Source organism: Schistocerca serialis, chromosome 8, assembly GCF_023864345.2.
Source record: "Schistocerca serialis cubense isolate TAMUIC-IGC-003099 chromosome 8, iqSchSeri2.2, whole genome shotgun sequence".
NCBI lineage: Eukaryota > Metazoa > Arthropoda > Insecta > Orthoptera > Acrididae > Schistocerca > Schistocerca serialis.
In genome coordinates this window covers 497,336,596-497,360,569 of record NC_064645.1, presented here as the reverse complement: position 1 = coordinate 497,360,569, position 23,974 = coordinate 497,336,596, and the positions used below count along the sequence as shown (strand labels likewise).

General features: G+C 46.3%; 1 protein-coding gene across 7 annotated transcripts in view; it reads left to right on the top strand.

Moving 5' to 3' along the window:
• LOC126416736 (dystrobrevin beta) overlaps positions 1 to 23,974 on the top strand; it is a 604,481-nt gene that overhangs the window by 52,277 nt on the left and 528,230 nt on the right. The window lies entirely within an intron of this gene.

Here is a 23,974-nt window from a genome sequence, read left to right as displayed (position 1 = left end):
GTATTCCGCATTTCCGTCATACTTCGCGGCGGCTCCTTCGATGATTGTTCCGCGTTACACATCAGCATTTGGGAAGCGACCCGCCTTGTTTCTGCATCGCCTATAACCGAGCGATAGCCGGCAGCCGATGGGTCAACACTACAGCGGCAGGTGACAGGAGTCAACTGTCAAACAATTGTACTATAATAATAAAAGTGGTTATAATTAGGTGGGAATTAACAGTTGTAGACGTCTCGGTATAGACGAAATTATTACTGTAATTGCGGCTGGAAGTCTGCCTACATCTTTAATCTGCAAGCCACTATACAGTGCTTGGGGTAGATAGTACTACTAATATTTTCCATTCGCATATTTAGCGAGGGACTAATGACTAAGTACCCCCACGCAATCTGATTCAAAGTATTCGGACACCCCTATGTAATGCGGAATTGAGCGCTAGATGTCGCGAGAGACGGCGTAAAAGAAGGCGCCTGCTCTTTTCCTAAAAAGACAGCCCTAACTATCTGATTTTGTACAGGCTAAGTTTTGTGCAACTGTTCATGTATTCGCCCACAGTGTGTGTTTATTTACCTAACTCGTGTGTTTGTCTTCTTTGCGTCGTGAGCATTGACGCGTTTATATTCTGCCTACCTGATTGCCGGAGAAGGTATAAAAGGAGGCGGGGGAAGTCTGTTGTCAGTAAAGGAACAGTAACAGCAGAATGGGCCGGCCAAGAGAGCTGAGTTACTTCGAACGTAGACTAGCCGTTGGACATCACTTGAGTAACAGACCAATCAGGACATCTCAACGCTTTTTGTAAAGACCGAGCGAGGGGGCGCAGTCGTTAGCACACTGGACTCGCATTGGGGAGTCTGACGGTTCAGACCCGCGTCCGGCCATATTGATTGAAGTTTCCGTGATTGTGCTAAATCGCTTCAGGGAAATGGCAGGATGGTTCCGTTGAAAGGGAACGGCCGATTTCATTCCTCATCCTTCCCTGACCCGTGCTTGTGCACCGTGTCTAATGACCTCGTTGTTGGCGGGACATAGCCGGCCGTTGTGGCCGAGCGGTTCTAGGCACTTCACCCCGTAACCGCGCTGCTGCTACGTCGCAGGTTCGAATCCTGCCTCAGGCATGGATGTGTGTGATGTCCTTAGGTTAGTTAGGTTTAAGTAGTTCTAAGTCTAGGGGACTGATGACCTCAGATGTTCAGTCCCATAGTGCTTAGAGCCTTTTTTTTCTTTTTTTCGTTATTTGGCGCGACATTAAACACTAATCTTCTCCTCGTACTCATCCTCCCATCCTCCCCCTCTAAAGCTGCCCAAGTCGACTGTTGCTGATGTGATTGTGAAATGGAAACAGGAAGGAACAACCGCAGCTAAGCCGAGACCACACAGACCTCGTCTACTGACAGACAGGAACCGTCCAGCGTTGTGGAGAGTGGTTGTAGAAAAAATCGCATGAAATCAGCGTAAGGAAACACTTTGAGTTCCGAAGTTCTACTAGCAGTCCAGTTAGCATAATGGCTGTGCACAGTGAAAAATGTGATACAGAGGTCGAGCAGCTCCCTATATACCACACATTTCTGTAGTCAACACTAAGCCACGCTTGAACTGATGTAAAGAACGACGTCACTCGACAACGGATGATTGGAGCGAGTGTTTTGGAGCAATGAATCACGCTATACCCTGTAGCAATCGGAGGGAAGAGTTTGGTTTGAGGAATGCGTCGAGTACATTACCTGCCATCGTGTTAGTGCCAACAACGAAGTACGAAGGAGGTGGTTTTACAGTATGGGTGTGTTTCCCGTGATGGGGCTTGGTTCCCTTATTGCGCGTAAGAAAACGCTAAATGCGCGAGTGTATGAACACATTCTACACCATTATGTACTGCTTACAATAGAACGAGCAGTGTTTCGTGAACTGAGGGCATCTGACACTGTTGGTGCTGATCCGTACGCTGGGTGGCGACTGTAATGCCAGAGTGTGAAGGGCCAGTAGGGTGGGTGGAGGAACTGAGTTGTTAGTGTCAGGAAGCCGCAGCGTCACACAGGCGGGAGAGTGATGATGGCACCGAGCCCGCTGGGGCGCTGACCGTACCAGTGGGCGGCAAGCAGTTTGCCCACACTGCACCGAACGAGCGCGCCGAGGCGCAACAAATTACGCCGTGGTCCCAGCGTGGACAGACGGCTCGCAGCAGCGTCACTGCCTGCCCACACAAACAGAGGCAGGCGGCACGAGTTTGCACGCACAAACATTAGCGGCTGTGTGGCTTTCCCAGACTTGAGCTGGAACGGTCGACACCTAGCGTAGGAGGGCGGCAACAACTGATGAAAGCGCCCAGGTTGCCTGCAGCTTGGAGGGCACTACGTCCGCAGCATCGCACTTGCCGCAAACAGCGACGCCGCAGCAGCTAGTAGTGGCAGAATCCGAAGGTGACGACTTGTCGATTCATGTAACCTCGTAGACCATTGTAGGTCCCATCTCGGGAAGGGTAGCTTATTTGCTACTTTATTTGGTTTGCTACATGTAATCTACAACAAACCGTGGCTCAGACGTGAAGCAACCAGGACACCCAGACCGCTGTGGCTCCGCCTTTCTGCTGCGTCATTGCTATTCTGCTTGGTGACTCCGCTCGCAGCAAGTAGTAATTGACCCGACGCCTTGGAGCCGGTACTTGTCATACCGTCAGGTAACCCCTGTTTTAACTGCGTCTTGGCGGCTCCTATCTGACCCGCTTCCATGACCTTTTTCATTAGCTGCGGCAGCGGTTTTTACTCACCGTGCCAAAAAATAATGGAGTCCGTAAAGGTAGTTAAACTGTTAGTGTTGGATACGTCCTCATCTCTCTCGGCATACAACGCAAACATTACTGACAGTACGCGCGCGCGCGCGCGCGCACACACACACACACACACACACACACACACACACACACACACACACACACACACACACTAGACTGTATAAACAGAAACGGCCGGACGCTGTGGCCGAGCGCATCTAGCTGCTTCAGTCCGGAACAGCGCTGCTGCTACGGTCGCAGTTTCGAATCCTGCCTCGGCCATGGCTGTTTGTGATGATGTCCTTAGGTTGGTTAGGTTTAGGTCTAGGGGACTGATGGCCTCGGATGGTAAGTCCCATACTGCTTAGAACCATTTGAATTTGAACCAACAGACACGCTCGTTCATGAACAGAGTGGATAGGGGCTATTGTACTGGGTGCTTCAGAATGAATATATGGATTTTGAGGCTTTGTAGTATTTACATTCAACTTAGTATTACATCAAATCAGTTGTGTTTGCACACCTGCGCGCAAAGGGAAGATTATGGAACGACCAAGAGTGACATGTTAAACGAGTGAGTTTTTCAGGCGTAGCCCCAAGAAATCTGTTCGGAAGACTATTGAATTAGCAGTTCCAGTGACGTCTGCGCGGAGACTTTCAAGGAGCCGCTTACAACGACGTCCTTCTCGTTTGCAGTTCTTGCGTTTACGTGCCTGCTTTGTAAACGAAATGTTGCTGCATGACGAAAATTTTCTGAATCGTGTCGTCTTCAGTCATGAAATGACATTTCATGTAAGTGAAAATGTGAACACGTACAATGTGAGCATCTGGAGGTCAGAAAATCCGCACGAGAAGGTATAGTTGAAAAGAGAGTCCCTTAAACTGAATCTTTTTTTGTGCTACATAACGGCGGAAAGTTCATGGGCCTTTGTTTTTCGGTGAAGCAAATGTAACGGTTGTTTCTTGTCTTGATGCGCTAGAACTAGGGTTCTCTTTTCAGTTGGAAGAAGCTGAACCACGGAACTTTTATTGGGAAGGAAGATAGTGCCCCGTCTCACTGGCGTAACTTAAGTACGCGATTGTTTGAACGACCTTGTGCCCCACCGCTCTATTGGCCGCAAGGGGCTGGATGTCAGAGCTTGTTTTGCATGTCCAGGTTCACACACGATCTGACGCCATGCGATATTTACCTTTGAGGCCTCATAAAAGATCATGTGAGTGTGCTTCCGCTATCAACTTATCTACCCGACACCAGAAACAGGATTGTAGCAACAATTAATCCCGATACACTGATCAAGGTGTGGAAAGAACCCGCCTGTCTACTCGACGTGTGACGATTGGTGCTCAGCTGAACCCTGTAAAGAAATACTGTTAGAGTTGCTGTTATTTGTAAGTTGAATGTAATAAATGCAACAAAGTCTTAAAACCCGTATATTCATTTTGAATCTCCTGGTGTGTGGAGGAAGAAAATCCTTTATGGTTAAGTTTCCGCAATCTCCCAACAAACAGTGCTTCACGTCTATTTCTCCGTTTCCTTATAAAAACCTGTGATCAACCTAGCAATGAGCGTCCATGACCCTGTACAAAACAGTCATCTATACCGAGCGCTGTCAATACTGAAAGTCAGTATAAAAAAGTGTCTCCTGTATTGTCGGCTACCATTCCACGGCGTCTTATTTCCCTCCACAATGTCACACGTCGTCTATAATACAGAGTTCCATATCTTCAAAGGCATGAACCTGTCACTGAAGGTTGTTTGCGGCAGCTCCATAGCGCACCAGGCCCACGCTGAACGTAGTTTCAGAACTTTAGTAAGAAATGTTTAGCGTTTCTGCATTGCATTGTGGAATGTAAAGGCACACTTTTCATACTCAAACAGCCGGATAAGCAAGTATGATACACGGCATGGTGATCTATTGATTACAAAGCTAAATTAGAAAATTGGTTAAAATGTCTCTGAGCACTATGGGACTTAATATCTGAGATCATCAGTCCCCTAGAACTCCCCCTTCGGGTCCGGGGTAAGAATAGGCTCGAGGTATTCCTGCCTGTCGTAAGAGGCGACTAAAAGGAGTCCCTCCCCCTCAAGGGGGTAGTTAGCGCCTGCGTCCGGAGTCGGACGGTTCCACGACCCCTATTTGCGGTCATTTTGCTTTTTCACTTCTCGTTTCTTCCTTCCTTTGGTTGTTTCCTTTCTTTGCTCTTCTCCACCTCACTGTCTTCCTTACTCTTTCCCTTGTCTTCTTCTCCTTGCCTTCTCATAGCCTTCTTCTCCTTGCCTTCTCATAGCCTTCTTCTCCTTGCCTTCTCATTGCCTCCTTCTCCTTGCCTTCTCTGGTCTCCGCCTCGGCGTTTGAGACAGTCTGTCCTCTCTCTCCCTCTCTCTCTACTTTTTCCTCTTCTTCCTTCCTCCCTGTGCGCGCCTGAAGGCCGACCCACACGTTCGCACGCGTAGCCGGTGACGGGGTAACGCGTAATTACCCGCCCTGGGTAGACATGTAAGGCACGCGCGTACCCCCGGTAAAGGCCAGGCCCATTGGTCCCTCCGTCTGTTTCTCGGGAGATGTGACCTGAGGTGTAAACATTCACCTAAAGGGGGAGTGCCCTCTGAGAGGGTCCCCACAAGGAAGGAGCGCGCCATCGGAGACGCTGGCAATCATGGGGGATTCCTCCGCAATGGATTTCACTCCACCTCTCTCGACTTCTGCCCAAAAACGGAAACTTGACCAGCCACCAATGACAAAAGTACTACCGCCTGCCCCACAGTTCCTCGTCGTTTCTCGATCTGAGGACGGAAAGGATTTTTCCTCTGTCAACCCTTTCGTTATCCAGAAGGGCATAGATGCCATAGCCGGATCTGTCAAATCTTGTATCAGGTTGCGTAACGGTACCTTATTACTAGAAACTGAGAGCGCCTTTCAGGCACAAAAACTGCTTCGGGCCACACTCCTGTACACGTTCCCTGTCCGGGTGGAGGCACCGAACTTTGAATTCGTCTCGTGGTGTGGTCTATACTCGATCCCTCGACAGATTGACTGATGAGGAGATTCAATCTTTCCTCGCTGAGCAGGGCGTGACGGCTGTCCATAGGTTCATGAAAAAGGTCAACAATGACCTTGTACCGACCCGGACACTTTTATTGACCTTTGCTAGTGTTAAGCTGCCATCGCGCATCAAGGCGGGCTACGAGGTTATTTCTGTTCGCCCCTATGTCCCGACACCTACTCGTTGCTGCCAGTGTCAACGTTTCAATCACACTCGACAGTCTTGTTCCAATGCGGCTAAATGTGTCACTTGTGGCAGGGATGCCCATGAGGGTGACTGTCCACCTCCGTCTCCTCGTTGTGTGAACTGTCAGGGTGACCATGCCGCATCCTCCCACGACTGTCCTGTCTATAAGGAAGAACGCTGTATCCAAGAAATTCGGGTCAAAGAGAAAGTGTCCACCTCGGCTGCTCGCAAGCTATTGGCTAGTAGGAAGCCCACGCCGCTCCCAGCGGGGAAATACAGTACTGTCCTCGCCTCTCCTCGGACTACCAGGGAGGTGGCAACCCAGACATGCGATCTGACCTTCAGCACCACGGTCGTCCGTTCCGCCAGTGCTAAGATCGCGCGGTCGACGTCTCCTCTTCCTCCCATCACCCCACAGACACCAGCCCCTTCATCAGCTTCTGCTAAGACGAAGACCCAGAAGTCAGATGCACGGGCCTTCAAGAAGGAACCGTCCCGTGCAGACTTCCTACGTACCTCGACCTCCCAGCCTTCGACCGGTACTTCCACCAAACGACCTTCCAAGAAGGCTCATAGGAAGCACAGTTCTCCTTCTCCGCCACGGCGCATTTCTTCTTCTGCGCCACCCAGCGGTTGCCGCCCCAGGCCGTCATCCGTTTCGCCTGGCCGCACCGCTGGTAGCCGAACATCTGGCCGTTCACCGGCGGAGGAAGCTCCCCCTCCCGACCATCTTACCAAGATGGCCGATGAACCTATAGACCCAATGGACGATGGCTGTCCGCCTACTGATAGCGGCGGCAGTGCTCGCTCGAAGCCAGGCCCTCAGCGGCCTTCGAGGTGACCCCTTCTTTCATCTTCCTTTTCTTCTTACGATGGCACTTATTCACTGGAATATTCGCAGCATTCGCTCCAACCGAGAGGATTTGAAGTTGCTGCTCCGCTTGCACCGTCCGCTCGTCGTAGCCCTCCAGGAAACGAAGCTACGCCCATGCGATCAAATTGCTTTGGCACACTACACCTCTGTGCGTTTTGACCTACCCCCTGTGGTAGGTATTCCGGCTCATGGAGGGGTTATGTTGCTGGTCCGGGATGATATTTACCACGATCCCATCACATTGCACACCGGCCTGCAGGCAGTTGCCATCCGCATTACTCTCCCCACTTTTACATTTTCCATTTGTACCGTTTACACTCCATCGTCATCTGCCGTTACCAGGGCAGACATGATGCAGCTTATTGCTCAGCTACTTGCCCCATTTTTGTTAACTGGAGACTTCAATGCCCACCATCCCCTTTGGGGCTCTCCGGCATCCTGCTCGAGGGGCTCCCTGTTAGCAGACCTTTTCAACCAGCTCAATCTTGTCTGCCTCAATACTGGCGCCCCTACTTTTCTTTCGGACACATCTCACACCTATTCCCATTTAGACCTTTCTATATGTACTACCCAACTTGCACGCCGGTTTGAGTGGTATGCACTTTCTGATACATATTCGAGCGACCACTTCCCGTGTGTTATCCATCTCCTGAAGCATACCCCCTCCCCGTGCTCATCTAGTTGGAACATCTCCAAAGCAGACTGGGGGCTCTTCTCTTCCAGGGCGACCTTTCAGGATCAAACCTTCACAAGCTGCGATCGTCAGGTCGCACACCTCACGGAAGTCATTCTCACTGCTGCTGAATATTCCATCCCTCACCCTACTTCTTCTCCACGTCGCGTACCGGTCCCCTGGTGGACCGCAGCATGTAGCGACGCCTTACGTGCTCGTCGACGTGCTTTACGCTCCTTTAAACGCCACCCTACAGTGGCGAATTGTATCACTTATAAACGATTACGTGCACAGTGTCGTCGTATTATTAAAGAAAGCAAGAAAGCCAGCTGGGCTGCTTTCACAAGCACCTTCAACAGTTTTACTCCTCCTTCTGTTGTCTGGGTTAGCCTGCGCCGGCTATCTGGCACTAAGGTCCACTCACCAGTTTCTGGCTTGATGGTCGCGAATGACGTCCTTGTGGCCCCGGAGGATGTCTCCAATGCCTTCGGCCGCTTTTTCGCAGAGGTTTCGAGCTCCGCTCATTACCACCCTGCCTTCCTCCCCCGCAAACAGGCAGAGGAGGCTAGGCCACCTAACTTCCGCTCCTCGAATCGTGAAAGTTATAATGCCCCATTCACCATGCGGGAACTCGAAAATGCACTTGCCCGGTCACGGTCCTCCGCTCCAGGGCCTGATTCTATTCATATTCAGATGCTGAAGAACCTTTCTCCTGCGGGTAAAGGTTTTCTTCTTCGTACCTACAATCGCATGTGGACTGAGGGACATGTTCCCGCATGCTGGCGCAAGTCTATTGTTGTCCCGATTCCTAAACCGGGGAAGGACAAGCACTTGCCTTCCAGTTATCGACCCATCTCGCTTACCAGCTGTGTCTGTAAAGTGATGGAGCGAATGGTTAACTCTCGTTTGGTTTGGCTGCTCGAGTCTCGACGCCTACTTACCAATGTACAATGTGGATTTCGTAGGCGCCGCTCTGCTGTTGACCATCTGGTTACCTTGTCGACCTTCATTATGAATAACTTCTTGCGGAAGCGCCCGACCGCGGCTGTGTTCTTTGATTTGGAGAAGGCTTACGACACCTGTTGGAGGGCGGGCATTCTCCGCACCATGCATACATGGGGTCTTCGCGGTCGCCTCCCTCTTTTTATTCGTTCCTTTTTAATAGATCGACAGTTCAGGGTACGTGTGGGTTCTGTCCTGTCAGACACCTTTCACCAGGAGAATGGGGTGCCACAGGGCTCAGTTTTGAGCGTCGCTCTCTTCGCCATAGCGATCAATCCAATAATGGATTGCCTCCCAGCTGATGTATCAGGCTCCCTTGTCGTGGACGATTTTACCATCTATTGCAGCACGCAGAGTACACGTGTCCTGGAGCGCTGTCTTCAGCGTTCTCTTGACCGTCTTCACTCCTGGAGTGTCGCCAATGGCATCCGTTTTTCTGCCGAGAAGACGGTCTGTATTAACTTCTGGCGCTACAAAGAGTTTCTCCCACCGTCCTTACGACTCGGTCCCGTTGCTCTCCCATTCGTGGAGACGACAAAATTTTTAGGTCTTACATTTGACAGGAAACTTAGCTGGTCTCCACATGTGTCATATTTGGCTGCCCGTTGTACCCGTTCTTTAAATGTTCTCCGTGTTCTCAGTGGTATGTCGTGGGGAGCGGATCGAACCGTCCTACTTCGTCTATATCGGTCGATCGTCCGCTCCAAGCTGGATTATGGGAGCTTCGTATACTCCTCTGCACGGCCATCCATCTTACGCCGCCTCAACTCCATACAACATCGGGGTTTACGACTTGCGATCGGAGCGTTTTATACTAGTCCCGTAGAGAGTCTTCATGCTGACGCTGGCGAATTGCCACTCACCTACCGGCGCGATATACTGCTTTGTCGGTATGCCTGTCGGCTTCTGTCAATGCCCGACCACCCGTCTTATCGTTCCTTTTTTGACGACTCTCTCGACCGTCAATACGGGTTGTATGTCTCTGCCCTGCTACCCCCTGGAGTTCGCTTTCGTCGCCTCCTTCAACACCTTAATTTTTCACTCCCTGCAACCTTTCGAGTGGGCGAGAGCCACACGCCACCTTGGCTCCAGGCTCAGGTTCGCGTTCACCTTGACCTCAGCTCGCTCCCAAAAGAGGTTACCCCCGGTTCGGTCTACCACCCCCGTTTTGTCGAACTTCGTTCGAAGTTCATTAATATGACCTTCATTTATACAGATAGCTCAAAGACCAATGACGGGGTCGGGTGTTCCTTTATTGTCGGGGCACAAAGTTTCAAATACCGGCTCCATGGCCATTGTTCAGTCTTCACAGCTGAGCTCTTTGCCCTCTACCAGGCTGTTCTTTACATCTGCCGCCACCGACATTCTGCTTATGTCATCTGCTCCGATTCCCTGAGCGCCATCCAGAGCCTCAGTGATCCGTATCCAGTTCACCCTTTCGTGCACCGGATCCAACGCTCTCTTCAGCAGCTGGTGGACGTCGGTTCTCCGATTAGCTTTATGTGGGTTCCTGGCCATGTCGGTATCCCTGGGAACGAAGCTGCAGATGCTGCTGCCAAGGCTGCGGTCCTCCAGCCTCGGACAGCTTCTTGTTGTGTCCCTTCGTCGGATTGTAGCAGGGTAATTTGTCGGCGCATTTTATCGCTGTGGCATGCCGATTGGGCTGCGCTTACGGACAACAAGCTTCGGGCCTTGAAACCTCTTCCCGCGGGTGTTGGACGTCCTCCTCCCGCCCTTCTCGGCGGGAGGAGGTCGTTTTGGCCCGGTTACGCATTGGACACTGCCGGTTCAGCCATCACCATCTGCTGACGGCTGCGCCGGCGCCGTTCTGCCCATGTGGGCAATTGCTGACGGTCCGCCACATTTTAACGTCCTGTCCGGATTTTAACACGCTGCGTGTTGATCTTGGCCTGCCGTGTACTCTAGATGCCATTTTAGCGGATGACCCACGAGCAGCTGCTCGCGTTCTTCGTTTTATCAATTTGACAAACCTCTCTAAGGACATTTGATTATGCTGTTTTTTTAATCCTATGCCTGTCAGTCTATCTTTTATCGTGTTTTCCCTTTTAGTTGTTGTTTTAAACTTGTGCCTCACAGTGCATTCTTAACGTAGTCTGGGCGCTAATGACCATTGAAGTTGGGCGCCCTAAAACCACAAAAAAAGTCCCCTAGAACTTAGAACTACTTAAACCTAACTAACCTAAGGACATCACGCACATCCATGCCCGAGGCAGGATTCGAACCTGCGACCGTAGCGGTCGCCCGGTTCCAGATTGAAGCGCCTAGAACCGCTCGGCCTCTCCGGCCGGCTAAATCTTGAGAAATGAGCGAGCTAGGACACCAGGTGACCAAGGAACACAAAATTAAATATTTCTGTGTTTACTTATTTTCCTGTTGATTTAGACAGCCATGCAACTATGGAGGAGTGGCTAAGCCAGGGCAGGGGTGAGGGTTGGGGAAGGAGATATGTTAAGTTCCGGCTGGTGAAGCCAATTATCCGGTTGTGGCATACCTCGTACCGTAACCTCGGCAGGATCAAGTCACCCTTACCACATCCAGAGAGAATACAGTCTATCAACACACGGCGTCATATTTCAGTAGAGCGACCCGTGTGTGTGACGCCTGTAGTATAAAAGTAGTCACGCACGCCACATTTTTAACTGAGTGCGTTTCGTATTTTGAAGACAAGACCAAAGCGAAATCAAGCGGGTCTCTCTCTCTCTCTCTCTCTCTCTCTCTCTCTCTCTCTCTCTCTCTTGTGTGTGTGTGTGTGTGTGTGTGTGTAAAAGAGAGAGAACGGCTAGCATGAGGAAGAAGTTGCCCTTTTCTCTCTAAAAATTCATCGCATGTGAGAGGGACTCTGGAGATTTTAGAACGACCCTGCATGACTCAACTTCTTGTAACGAAGTACCTCTTCCATTGCATGTAGTAGTAAGGATGCCTAACGCTGAGGCTTCCCTTATGCAAGTGTTGACAAGCTGTGGAAGGAGCGGGGAGGCCGGGGGTTAAGGGAAGGGGAACGCCGATGTGCGATGTCAGCATGGAGTACGTGATTGCTCGGTTGGTTAGCAGCTTGCAGAACTGGTTTCCCAGGCGGTCCGTGATCTGATCTCTCTCGCGCGTTTGCAGGCAAATTTGGGAGGGGTGGTGAACGGGGGGGGGGGGAGATAGGGGTGTAACTGTAGGCTGCACTGTGCTATTCTGTGCCTTTGGGTTAACCTGTTGAAAGTGCTCACGGACAGCCATCTCTTTGGATAGCACTTCTTTACTGATTAGGAAATTTTACGGAACTCTTGAGCTGTGAAAGACATCCGACCACATCTCTTTTAATGAGACAGACAAGTAACAGTTCTTGCTATTATCAAGGTAAAAGTCTTAATTGAACTTCGTGTTCGGTTGCAGAAGAGTACAGAACTCTCGACATGTCTACAAAGGAAACAACTTTTTCAAATTTGTGTGTGACATATATCTTTATGACAGCACTTTCGAAATTCTGTCTTACAGTATAAGGTGGAATGATCTCTCTAAACAACGAATATATAATGTGACTGTCCAGTACAGCATTATTCATAAAATATGCATAAGTGTTGCCAAAGCATCTCAACGGCACAGCTCCAGTACTGAAAAACTTATTAAAAAATATTTTCCTTTATGGTAGTAACTGCACTATTGCAATAAATTCAGTCAAATTGAAATGTCCAGTTAATTGTCGCATGTCCTTTCATGAATTTATATTGTGAATTTCCAGTATCATCGGAACAAATGTAATTCATGCCAAACAGCCAAAATTACAAAATGTCGGAGTTATCTGTTATAAAAAGGAATCTTCCGTTTTAAATAACATGGATTTTTTCCGCTTGTGGGCGCGCGCGCGCGCTCGCGCGCGCGCGCGCGCGCGCGCACACACACACACACACACACACACACACACACACACACACACACACACACGAGCGCGCGCAGTTTAGTCTATACGCTCTTGATTTACATAATCGTTAATATTATAAATTATCTTTTTCTTGTATTCTTCCTTTTGTCCGCATAACATACTATTTTACATGTTTTTCTACAGCCCTCTCCGCCAGAAGTTTCTCAGAAAGACCTTAAGAAAGAAATCAGAGAAGAATCGGATTCCAATTTCAGTTCGGGCCTAATTATTATGAACAACAATTCCACTGCTCATTGTTACGCGATTCTTTTCACTCACGACCTTCGGCAATAAATTGCCTTTTCTTTGAAAACGAAAAGATCGCTGACGCAGAGATGGTGCTATCTGTAGCCCTGGCAACAATTACATTCGTCTCGCTGGTTTCTTTCCAATGTTAACTGATCGCGCTCCTGTCGATTAGTAATGTTTCTCAGCGGCTGTGTCACGTATTATTACACAAAAAAGAAAATAGCTCGTTTCTTGGATATTTTCATGTCCCTTTTTATAATGTTTCATTAATTAATCTCACAGTCTGTTCCCAAAATGGACACAATAATCATTAAAAAACGGTAGTAGTGCAGGATATTGGGACAAAGTGTTCCTTGATAATATCATTGCTTGGAAATGTGTTCCCGTGGTCGTAATGATCTGGACCGTTAGCAATAAAAGGCTTCTGACAACCGGAAGTGTGGTATTCTGAGATTTCAGATAGTACCCTATTTTCAAGGACGAAATGCGCCTTCTATACGTGATACTTATATGAAAAGTAGTTACATTCCATTAAGACGATCAGGGTTGTTTTCCATCAACCAGAACAACGTTCAGTAGCCTGTACGCTGTAATTTGTGACGTTCGACGGCCGCTACCTCTACTCGTTGAAACGTGGAGGTATTATTATGTATCCAGAGCAACTCAAGAGCCTGCTTTGTGTCAGTTTGTGAGATAATGTATGATTAAATTGTTTCCAGTGCGCGTGCTTGATATAAAATGTTATAATATTTTCTTTCTAATTTGTAGAAATTTTGTTGAAACTTGATTTCTTAGATGTATGGGTGTATTCACAAATTAATTCAGTCCTTGTACGTAACAAAAGTTGGTTGTAAACACGTGTACGTGTAGTGAATAAAACTGCTTGAATTTAACAAAACTAATCTTCGCATGGTTCCCGGTTTCACCGCCAAATAATATCACTTATTGATTTCTTTTTGTTTTAAAGACGGGAGACCAGACTCTCATTGGTTAAGATTCCACATTGTGCAGTAGGACCCCCATAATGGTCAAGGTCTCAGAATGAGGAAAGACCATGCGCAGAGCGCCACTAGTCCTGTTTGGATTATGTCAGTGCTGTGGGTCCACAACTGCCCGTGTGTGTTATTACACAGGTATGTGACTTTTCTCTTTAACCACGTCTCACGTCCCCCTCCCCCGATCACCTCAATTAAATCTTTCGTGTATAAGTATGAGAAGAGAGAGAGACTTAGCCCGCACAAAGCAAATCTATATTTATTATGAAAAATAAAAAGGGAAAAGAATTATAAAAATTTCAGTTTTAAAAAAGCCCGTCAGGTAACCAAAGCCATGACCGAGAAAAGATAGGTATCGATCTTCAGCACCGCGCTAACCAGACCCCAGCATCGGTTGGCCACAGACAGCGCATACTTTCGGCAAAAGGCTCCAGCTACCAAGAGCATTGAGATCAGAAGCGAACATCTCAGTTACCGTGCCCGCGAAAAAGGCCTATCGACGTAATGTAAAACACGTCAATTACTTACACGTAAAGTCCCTAAAATCGTAATACATCTTGTTACTTATTAGATATTAGTTATTCTCTTATTCACACAAAATAAGATTTTAATAAATTTTGCCTTATTAGCGTATCTCAATTATAACTTAATTTTAACGTTCGGAAATTAATAAGAAATGTTCTCAGTGAGCCAATGACACCTTCAGAAACTTCGGTTTGTAGTCGTGAACGCCTTTTATTCTTGCCTTTTTTTTGTGCATATAATTTTCTTTGACGCCTACATTTCTTTAACAAAATGTTTTACCACAAGGAACACAGTTTGACTGGGACGATAAAAAGTGAAGACAATGGACACACGACTTGTAATTGGGTGATACTTTTGCAGACCGCAAACCGTTCAGTGGTTAAAAACGTAATTTTTGCTTCGGGTACGTAGTTGTTTCTCAACAGACGCAACGAGAGTCAAGTTGGTGTGAGAAACACTACGTTGAAAGTCACACATGCGCTTTTACTGGGCATTCAGCTGCAAGATCACTAAATTCTTAACAACAATCACGGCAGTCTGTGTATGTTCAGGCTGATACTCTAAATTGGGTATCGGGTACCCAGTAACGTGGCCTTCACCGCTTCTACCCCGAGTGAAATTCTTAGCGACGAGAATGACTAAAAAGGGGAACCTTTTTAAAAATTACTGATACTCTCTGTTTGTATTCAAACACAAACTTAAAATTTGGTGTACTGACATACGTGCTCCCCAAACGGACCACTCCTCCCCAGGAGTCGAAAGTGGTGGATGAGGGGATAACCAGTATTAATATGGGACAAGCGGCAACAAAACGACTATTCAAGTTGGTGTGTGGTGTATGAGACTAGCGATATGCCGTCAGACTTTCACAAAAGCATCATCCACGCAATTTCGCAGATGGCAACAGGCGACAGTGGTTAACAGCTCATGCGTCTAAGCTGCTAACAAGAATAACATACAGAAGAATGGAAAAGAAAATTGAGAAACTGTTAGATGACGATCAGTTTGGCTTTAAGAAAGGTAAAGGCACCAGAGAGGCAGCACTGCCTCTTCTATTGGCAATGGAAGCAAGACTGAAGAAAAGTCAAGACACGCTCATACGATTTGTCGACCTTGAAAAAGCGTTTGACAACGTAAAGTGTTGCAAGATACTCGAAATTCTGAGAAATATTGTGGTAAGATATAATGAAATATGGGTAATATACAATATGTATAAGAACCTACAGCGAACAATAAGAGTGGAAGACTAAGAACGAAATGCACAGATTAAAAAGGGTGTAAGACAGGGATGTAGTCGTTCGCCCCTACTCTTCAATCTGTATACCGAAGAAGCAATGACGGAAATAAAAGATTCAAGAGAGGATTAAAATTCATGGTGAAAGAATTTCAATGATAAGATTCGCTGATGACATTACTATCGTCTGTAAAAAAAATTACAGGATGTGTTTGAATGCAATGAATAGTTCACTGACTACAGAATATGGGCTTAGAGTAAATCGACGAAAGACGAAAGCTTTGAGAAGTAGCAGAAATGACAACAGCGAGAAACTTAACATCAGAATTAGGGATCACGATGCGGAAAAATTATGGAATTCTGCTTCCTAGGCAGCAAGAAACCCATTACGGACGGAGCAGGGAGGATGTAAACAGCAGACTATCACTGGCAAAAAGGGCAGTCCTCGCCAAGAGAAGTACGTCTTGATTTGAGGAAGATGTTTCTGAGAATGTGCGTTTGGAGCACAGCATTGTATGGTAGTGAGACATGTAATATGGGAATCCGGAACATGTGGTGCAACAAAAGAATGTTGAAAATTATTTGAACTGGTAAGGTAAGAACAATATAATTATTCCAATCCCAAAGAAAGCAGGTGTTGACAGGTATTCAGAATGCTAACACGAATTGTTTACGGACGAATGGAAAAACTGGTAGAAGCCGACATCAGGGAGGATCAGTATGGAAATGTTGGAACGCGTGAGGCAATACTGACCCTAAGACTTACCTTAGAAGAAAGGTTAAGGAAATAGAAACTTACATTTATAGCATTTGTAGACTTAGATAATGCTTTTGATAATGTTGACTGAAATACTCTTCAACATTCTGAAGTGGCAGGGGTAAAATACAGGGAGCAAAAGGCTATTTACAATTTGTACATAAACCAGAAGCCAATTACAAGAATAGAGGGGCGTGAAAGGGAAGCAGTGTTTGGGAAGGGAGTGAGACAGCGTTTTGGCCTATCCCCAATGTTATTCAGTCTTTAAATTGAGCAAGCAGTAAAGGAAACAAAAGAAAAATTTGGAGTAGGAATTAAAATCCAGGGAGAAGAAATAATCACTTTGAGGGTTGCCGATGACATTGTATTTCTGTCACAGACAGTAAAGGAAGAGCAGTTGAACGGCATGGACAGTGTCTTGAAAGGAGGATATAAGATGAACATCAGCAAAAGCAAAACAAGGATAATGGAATGTAGTCGAATGAAATCAGGCTATGCTGAGGGAGCTAGATTAGGAAATGAGACACTTCCAAAGTAGTAGATTAGTTTTGCTATTTGGAGAGGAAAATAACTGATGATTGTGGAAGTGTAGAGGATGTAAAATGTAGATTGGCAATGGCAAGGAAAGTGTTTCTGAAGAAGAGAAATTTGTCAACATCGAGTACAGATTTAAGTGTCAGGAAGTTGTTTCTGAAAGTATTTGTATGGAGTGTAGCCATGTATAGAAGTGAAATGGACGGTAAATAGTTGAGACAAGAAGAGAATAGAAGCTTTCGAAATGTGGTGCTACAGAAGAATGCTGAAGATTAGATGGATGTATTACGTAACTAATCAGGCCGTACTGAATACAATTGAAGAGGAGAGGAAGTTGTGGCACAAGTTGACTAAAAGAAGGGATGGGTTGGTAGGCCATGTTCTGAGGCATCAAGTAATCACCAAGTTAATAATGGAGTGCAGCGTGGAGGGTAAAAATCGCAGAGGGAGACCAAGAGATGAATACACTAAGCAGATTCAGAAGGATGTAGGTTACAGGAGTTACTCGGAGATGAAGCAGCTATCGCAGGATAGAGCAGCATGGAGGGCTGCATCAAACCAATCTCAGGACTGAAGACCACAACAGCAAGAACAAGGTAAGGAATGAGGAGGTTCTCCGCAGAATCGGCAAGGAAAGGAATTCATGGAAAACATTGACAAGAAGAGGTGGCTGGATGATAGGCCATCTGTTAAGGCAACAGGGCATAACTTCTGTAGTGCTAGAGGCGGCTGCAGGGGTCAAAAACTTTCGGCGGATGACAGAGATTGGAATATATGTAACAAATAATTGAGAACGTTGGTTGCAAGTGCTGCTCAGAGATGAAGAGTTGGTCACAGGAGAGGAATTTGTGCCGAGTCGCATCAGACCAGTCAGAAGATTGATAACTCAAAAAAAGGCACTTCTGTCACAAGGGGTGACGGCGCAGACGAGTTATTGCTGCCCCCCTTCATGTCGAGCATTTTTTCCTCCTGATGCATCGCACCAAACAGAAATAGTGTCCAACTCGTGTTTAATCTCCCCCGCCTCCCTCCCCACTCCTTACAATCAACAGACTATGATACTTCATTGCAGGCGACAGTGTCATCAGCAGTCTCAGATTTCTACCTGCTCTTATCCGATAGCAAGAAGAGACGTGCACATGATGGACAGGTGTGGAGAGCTGCATCAAACAAGTGTTTGGACTGAAAACGACTGCTGCAACAACAAGCAGGAACATGACGTGTGAGTCATGGCGGGTTACGGAGTTTCCGGGAGGTGTTGTAGTTACGGCAGGCTGCAGGCTGCTCCGAGTGTTTTGCTGGCAGCTCTCCAGCCGCAGCGCCGGCTTCCGACAGCGGTTACAGTACGGCCGCTGCGCAATCCCTGCTGACTGCTGCAGGCTAGGCGAGCGCACGGCCGCAGCCTCAGCACACCGCTGTGGCCACGGCACCTCTGCTCTCCCTCTCTCTCTCTCTCTCTCTTTGGGATTGGCCTTTTTGGACCTCACCTCTCGCCCGCGCTGTCGATACTGCTTATCGTTGCGGGCTTCGAAATATTTAAGAGGAGTGAGGGCGCCTGTCGATAGTTTTGTGTGTATTTACAGATTGCAGGGATGGAGAGAGTATAAACTTAGAGCTGCTGCGACTAAAGAGTTACTGGACCTGCTCAAACGTCTCATTACGGGGGCCATATGTGAGCTAAATTAATAGCCGCTCGTAAGAATGTAGACAAAAAGGATGTAGACGTGGAAAGGCGTGAAGACAACGAAAAATTTCAGATAGCTTTCGAAATCTGTCTTATACAGGGTGTTACAAAAAAGGTAAACCAAACTTTCAGGAAACATTCCTCACACACAAATAAAGAGAAGATGTTACGTGGACATGTGTCCGGAAACGCTTAATTTCCATGTTAGAGCTCATTTTAGTTTCGTCAGTATGTACTGTACTTTTTCGATTCACCGCCAGTTGGCCCAACTGAAGGAAGGTAATGTTGACTTCGGTGCTTGTGTTGACAAGCGACTCATTGCTCTACAGTACTAGCATCAAGCACATCAGTACGTAGCATCAACAGGTTAGTGTTCATCACGAACGTGGTTTTGCAGTCAGTGCATGGTTTACAAATGCGGAGTTGGCAGATGCCCATTTGATGTATGACTTAGCTCGCGGCAATAGCCGCGGCGCGGTACGCTTGTATCGAGACAGATTTCCAGAACGAAGGTGTCCCGACAGGAAAACGTTCGAAGCAATAGATCGGCGTCTTAGGGAGCACGGAACATTCCAGCCTATGACTCGCGACTGGGGAAGACCTAGAACGACGAGGACACCTGCAATGGACAAGGCAATTCTTCGTGCAGTTGACGATAACCCTAATGTGAGCGTCAGAGAAGTTGCTGCTGTACAAGGTAACGTTGACCACGTCACTGTATGGAGAGTGCTACGGGAGAACCAGTTGTTTCCGTACCATGTACAATTGTACAGCGTGTGCAGGCAATATCAGCAGCTGATTGGCCTCCACGGGTACACTTCTGCGAGTGGTCCATCCAACAATGTGTCTGTCCTCATTTCAGTGCAAATGTTCTCTTTACGGGTGAGGCTTCATTCCAACGTGATCAAATTGTAGATTTTCACAATCGACATGTGTGGGCTGACGAGAATATGCACGCAATTGTGCAATCACGTCATCAACACAGATTTTCTGTGAAACTTTGGGCAGGCATTGTTGGTGATGTCTTGATTGGGCCCCATGTTCTTACACCTACGCTCAATGGAGCACCTTATCATGATTTCATACGGGATACTCTACCTGTGCTGCTAGAACATGTGCCTTTACAAGTACGACACAACATGTGGTTCATGCACGATGGAGCTCCTGCACATTTCAGTCGAAGTGTTCGTACGCTTCTCAACAACAGATTCGATGACCGATGGATTGGTAGAGGCGGACCAATTCCATGGCCTCCACGCTCTCCTGACCTCAACCCTCTTGACTTTCATTTATGGGGGCATTTGAAAGCTCTTGTCTACGCAACCCCGGTACCAAATGTAGAGACTCTTCGTACTCGTATTGTGGACGGCTGTGATACAATACGCCATTCTCCAGGGCTGCATCAGCGCATCAGGGATTGCATGCGAATGAGGGTCGATGCATGTATCCTTGCTAACGGAGGACATTTTGAACATTTCCTGTAACAAAGTGTTTGAAGTCACGCTGTTACGTTCTGTTGCTGTGTGTTTCCATTCCATGATTAATGTGATTTGAAGAGAAGTAATAAAATGAGCTCTAGCATGGAAAGTAAGCGTTTCCGTACACATGTCCACATAACATATTTTCTTTCTTTGTGTGTGAGGAATGTTTCCTGAAAGTTTGGCCGTACCTTTTCGTAACACCCTGTATAATCTGACTTTACAGAACATTTCTAGGAGTGGATGGGGACTGGGGCGATGGCTTATTGGTTACGATGTGCGGGGTAAAATGGAAAAAAATCCAGAAAGATGGGAAGTAAAAGCGAGGCTTCGATAAGTTGAAAGAACCAGAGGATGTTGAGTTTCAGAGAGCTTTATTTAACGATTGACTGAAACGGGGGAAAGAAGTACCACAGAAGAAGAGTGGGTAGCCTTAAGAGATTAAATACTGAAGACAGCAGAGGCTCGAATGGGCAAGAAAAATGAGGCTCAGTAGAAATCCTAGGGTAACACGAGATATATTGAAAGTAACTGACGAAATGAACAACTATAGAAATGCAGCAAATGCAGCAAATGAAGCAGGCGAAAAGGTGATACATACATGTAAGAAACGAGATCGGCACAAATTTTAAATTGGCAAAGCTGGAATAGCTTGAGGAGAAACGCACAGTTGTACAATGGTTAAATGATAATGGCGTCGTCTTGCGTAAATATTCCGGAGGTAAAATAGTCCCCCATTCGTGTCTTCGGGCTGGGACTACACAGGAGGACGTAGTTATCAGGAGAAACAAAACTTGCGTTCTACGGATTGAAGCGTGGAATGTCAGATCCCTTATCGGGCAGGTACGTTAGAAAATTTAGAAAGGCAAATGGATACATTAACGTTACAGTGCGTAATAGTGAAGTTCAGTGGCAGGAGGAACAGGACTTCAGTTCAGCTGAATACAGGGTTGTAAATACAAAATCAAATAGGGGTAATGCACGAGTAGGTTTAATAATGAGTAAAAAATAGGAACGCGGATAATCTACAATGAACAGCATAGTTAACGCGTTATTGTAGCCAAGACAGACACGTAGCCCACGCCTACCATAGTACTACAAGTTTATGTGCCAACTAGCTCTACAGATGATGAAGAGATTGAAGAAATGTATGACGAGATAAAAGAAATTATTCAGATAGTTAATTGAGATGAAAATTTAATAGTCGTGGGGGACTGGAATTCAATAGTAGGAAGAGAAGGAATAGTAGGTGAATATGAAAGGGGGAGGGGGGGCAAGGAATGACAGAGGAAGCAGCCTGTAGAATTTTGCACAGAGCTTATCGTAATCATCACTAACACTTGGTTTAAGAGTCATGAAAGAAGGTTGTATTCGTGGAAGAGACCTGGAGACACCGGAAGGTTTCAGATTGATTATATTAAGGTAAGGCAGAGATTTAGGAACCAGGTTTTAAATTGTAGGAATCTTCCAGGGGCAGAGGTGCACTCTGACCTCAATTTATTGGTTATGAACTGTAGATCAAAACTGAAGAAACTTCAAAAAGGTAGGAATTTATGGAGATGGGACCTGAATAAACTGAAAGAACTAGTGGCTGTAGAGTGTTTCACTGGGGGCATTAGGAAATGATGGACAAGGGCAGGGAAAAGGAATACGATAGAAGAAGAATGGGTAGCTTTGTGAGATGAAATAGTGAAGGCAGCAGAGTATCAAGTAGGTAAAAAGACGAGAGCTAGTAGAAATCCTTGGGTAACAGAAGATATATTGTATTTAATAGATGAAAGAAGAAAACATAAAAATGAAGTTAATGAAGCAGGCGTCAAGCATGATGTAGAAGCATATATCACTAGGGTTAAGACAGATGGCGCCTAGAGAAAAGTTAAAAAGACCTTTGGAGAAAAGAAAACCACCAGTATGAATATCAAGAGCTCATGGTAAACCAGTCCTAAGCAAAGAAGGGAAAGCAAAAATGTGAAAGGAGTGTATAGTGGGTCTGTATAAGGGCAATGTGCGTTAGGGCAATATTATGGAAATGGAAGAGGAGGGAGATGAAGATTTTGCATCTCGTGGGCAAGATGTATGAGACAGGCGAAATACCCTCGGACTTCAAGAAGAATATAATAATTCCAATTCGAAGGAAAGCAGGTGCTGACAGATGTGAAAATTACCGAATATCAGTTTAATAAGTCACGGTTGCAAAATAGTAACACAAATTTATTTACAGGTGAATGGAAAAACTGGCAGAAGCCGACCTTGGGGAAGATCAGATTTGATTCCGTAGGGAATACTGACCCTACGACTTATCTTAGAAGATAGGTTAAGGAAAGGCAAACCTACGTTAATAGCAATATACTTAGAGGAAGCTTGTGACAATGTTGACTGGAATACTCTTTCAAATTCTGAAGGTGGCAGGGGTAAAATACAGGGAACAAAAGGCTATTTATAATTTGTACAGAAACCAGATGGCAGTTATAAGAGTCGAGGGGCATGAAAGGGAAGCTGTGGTTGGGAAGGGAGTGAGACAGGGTTACAGCCTATCCCTGGTGTTATTCAATCTGCGCATTGAACAAGCAGTAAGGAGACCAAAGAAATATTTAGAGTAGGAATTAAAATCCATGGAGAAGAAACAAAAACCTTGAGGTTTGCCGATGACATTGTAATTCTGTTGGAGACAGCAAAGGAATTGGAGGAACAGTTGAATGGAATGGACAGTGTCTTGAAAGGAGGTATAAGATGAATATCAACAAAAGCAAATCGAGGATAATGGAATGTAGTCGAATTAAATCAGACGTTGCTGAGGGAATTAGATTAGGAAATGAGACACTTAAAGAAAGTAGTAAATCAGTTTTTCTATTTGGGCAGCAAAATGACTAAGGATGGTCGAAGTAGAGATGTAAAATGTAGACTGGCGATGGCAAGGAAAGCGCTCCTGAAGAAGAGAAATTTGTTAACATCTAGTATAGATTGTCAGGAAGACTTTTCTGCAAGTATTTATATGGAGTTTAGCCATGTATGAATGTGAAAAATGGACAATAAACAGTTTAAACAAGAAGAGAATAGAAGCTTTCGAAATGAGGTGCTACAGAAAAATGCTGAAGATTAGATGGGAAGATCACGTGACTAATCAGAAGGTACTGAATATCATTGGGGAAAAGAGGAATTTGTGGCCCTACCTGACTAGAAGAAGGGATCAGTTGGTAGGACACGTTCTGAGGCATCAAGGGAGCATTATTTAGTACTGGAGGGAAGTGTGGAGGGTTAAAGTCGTAGAGGGAGACCAAGAGATGAATACACCAAGCAGGTTCAGGAGGATGTAGGTTGCAGTAGTTACTCGGAGGTAAGGGGCTTGCAGAGGATAGAGTAGCTTGGAGAGCTGCATCGAACCAGTGTTTGGACTGAAGACAACAACAACAACAACTCAATCATGGCTACGTTAATGGGGCCACCTAGAGCAAGATAATAGGAGCACATTTAAGAATATTGAGAGCTCAGGTGGCAAACCATAACTTTGCAAACCGGGAAATGTGGAAGAAATATTAGGTTGCTGCATAAGTTAGTAGCGTTTTTGTTTTTTGTGATGGTATTCCGGTTTCAGTGTGTTTATTTATGGATTGTAATTTTTTGTTGAAGTTCACTGTTGCTATCTGAGTTTACATTTTGTCATTTGGAGATAGTGAGTGCCAAGTGGAGAAATCGGAACATTTCCCACATATTATGCTGTTTGAGTTCTGTAGAAGGGTGACAGCCAGAAAAAAATGGCTCTCAGCACTATGGGACTTAACTTCAGAGGTCATCAGTCCCCTAGAACTTAGAACTACTTAAACCTAACTAACCTAAGGACATCACACACATCCATGCCCGAGGCAGGATTCGAACCTGCGACCGTAGCGGTCACGCGGTTCCAAACTGAAGCGCTTAGAACCGCACGGCCACACCGGTGACAGCCAGAAATATAGGCATTGTTTATTGGGATATTGCCATTGATCAGAGCACAGAAGGAAATGCCTTTCGCGTTTTAAGGAGGATCGTTTTGACCTGTAGTACTCTCC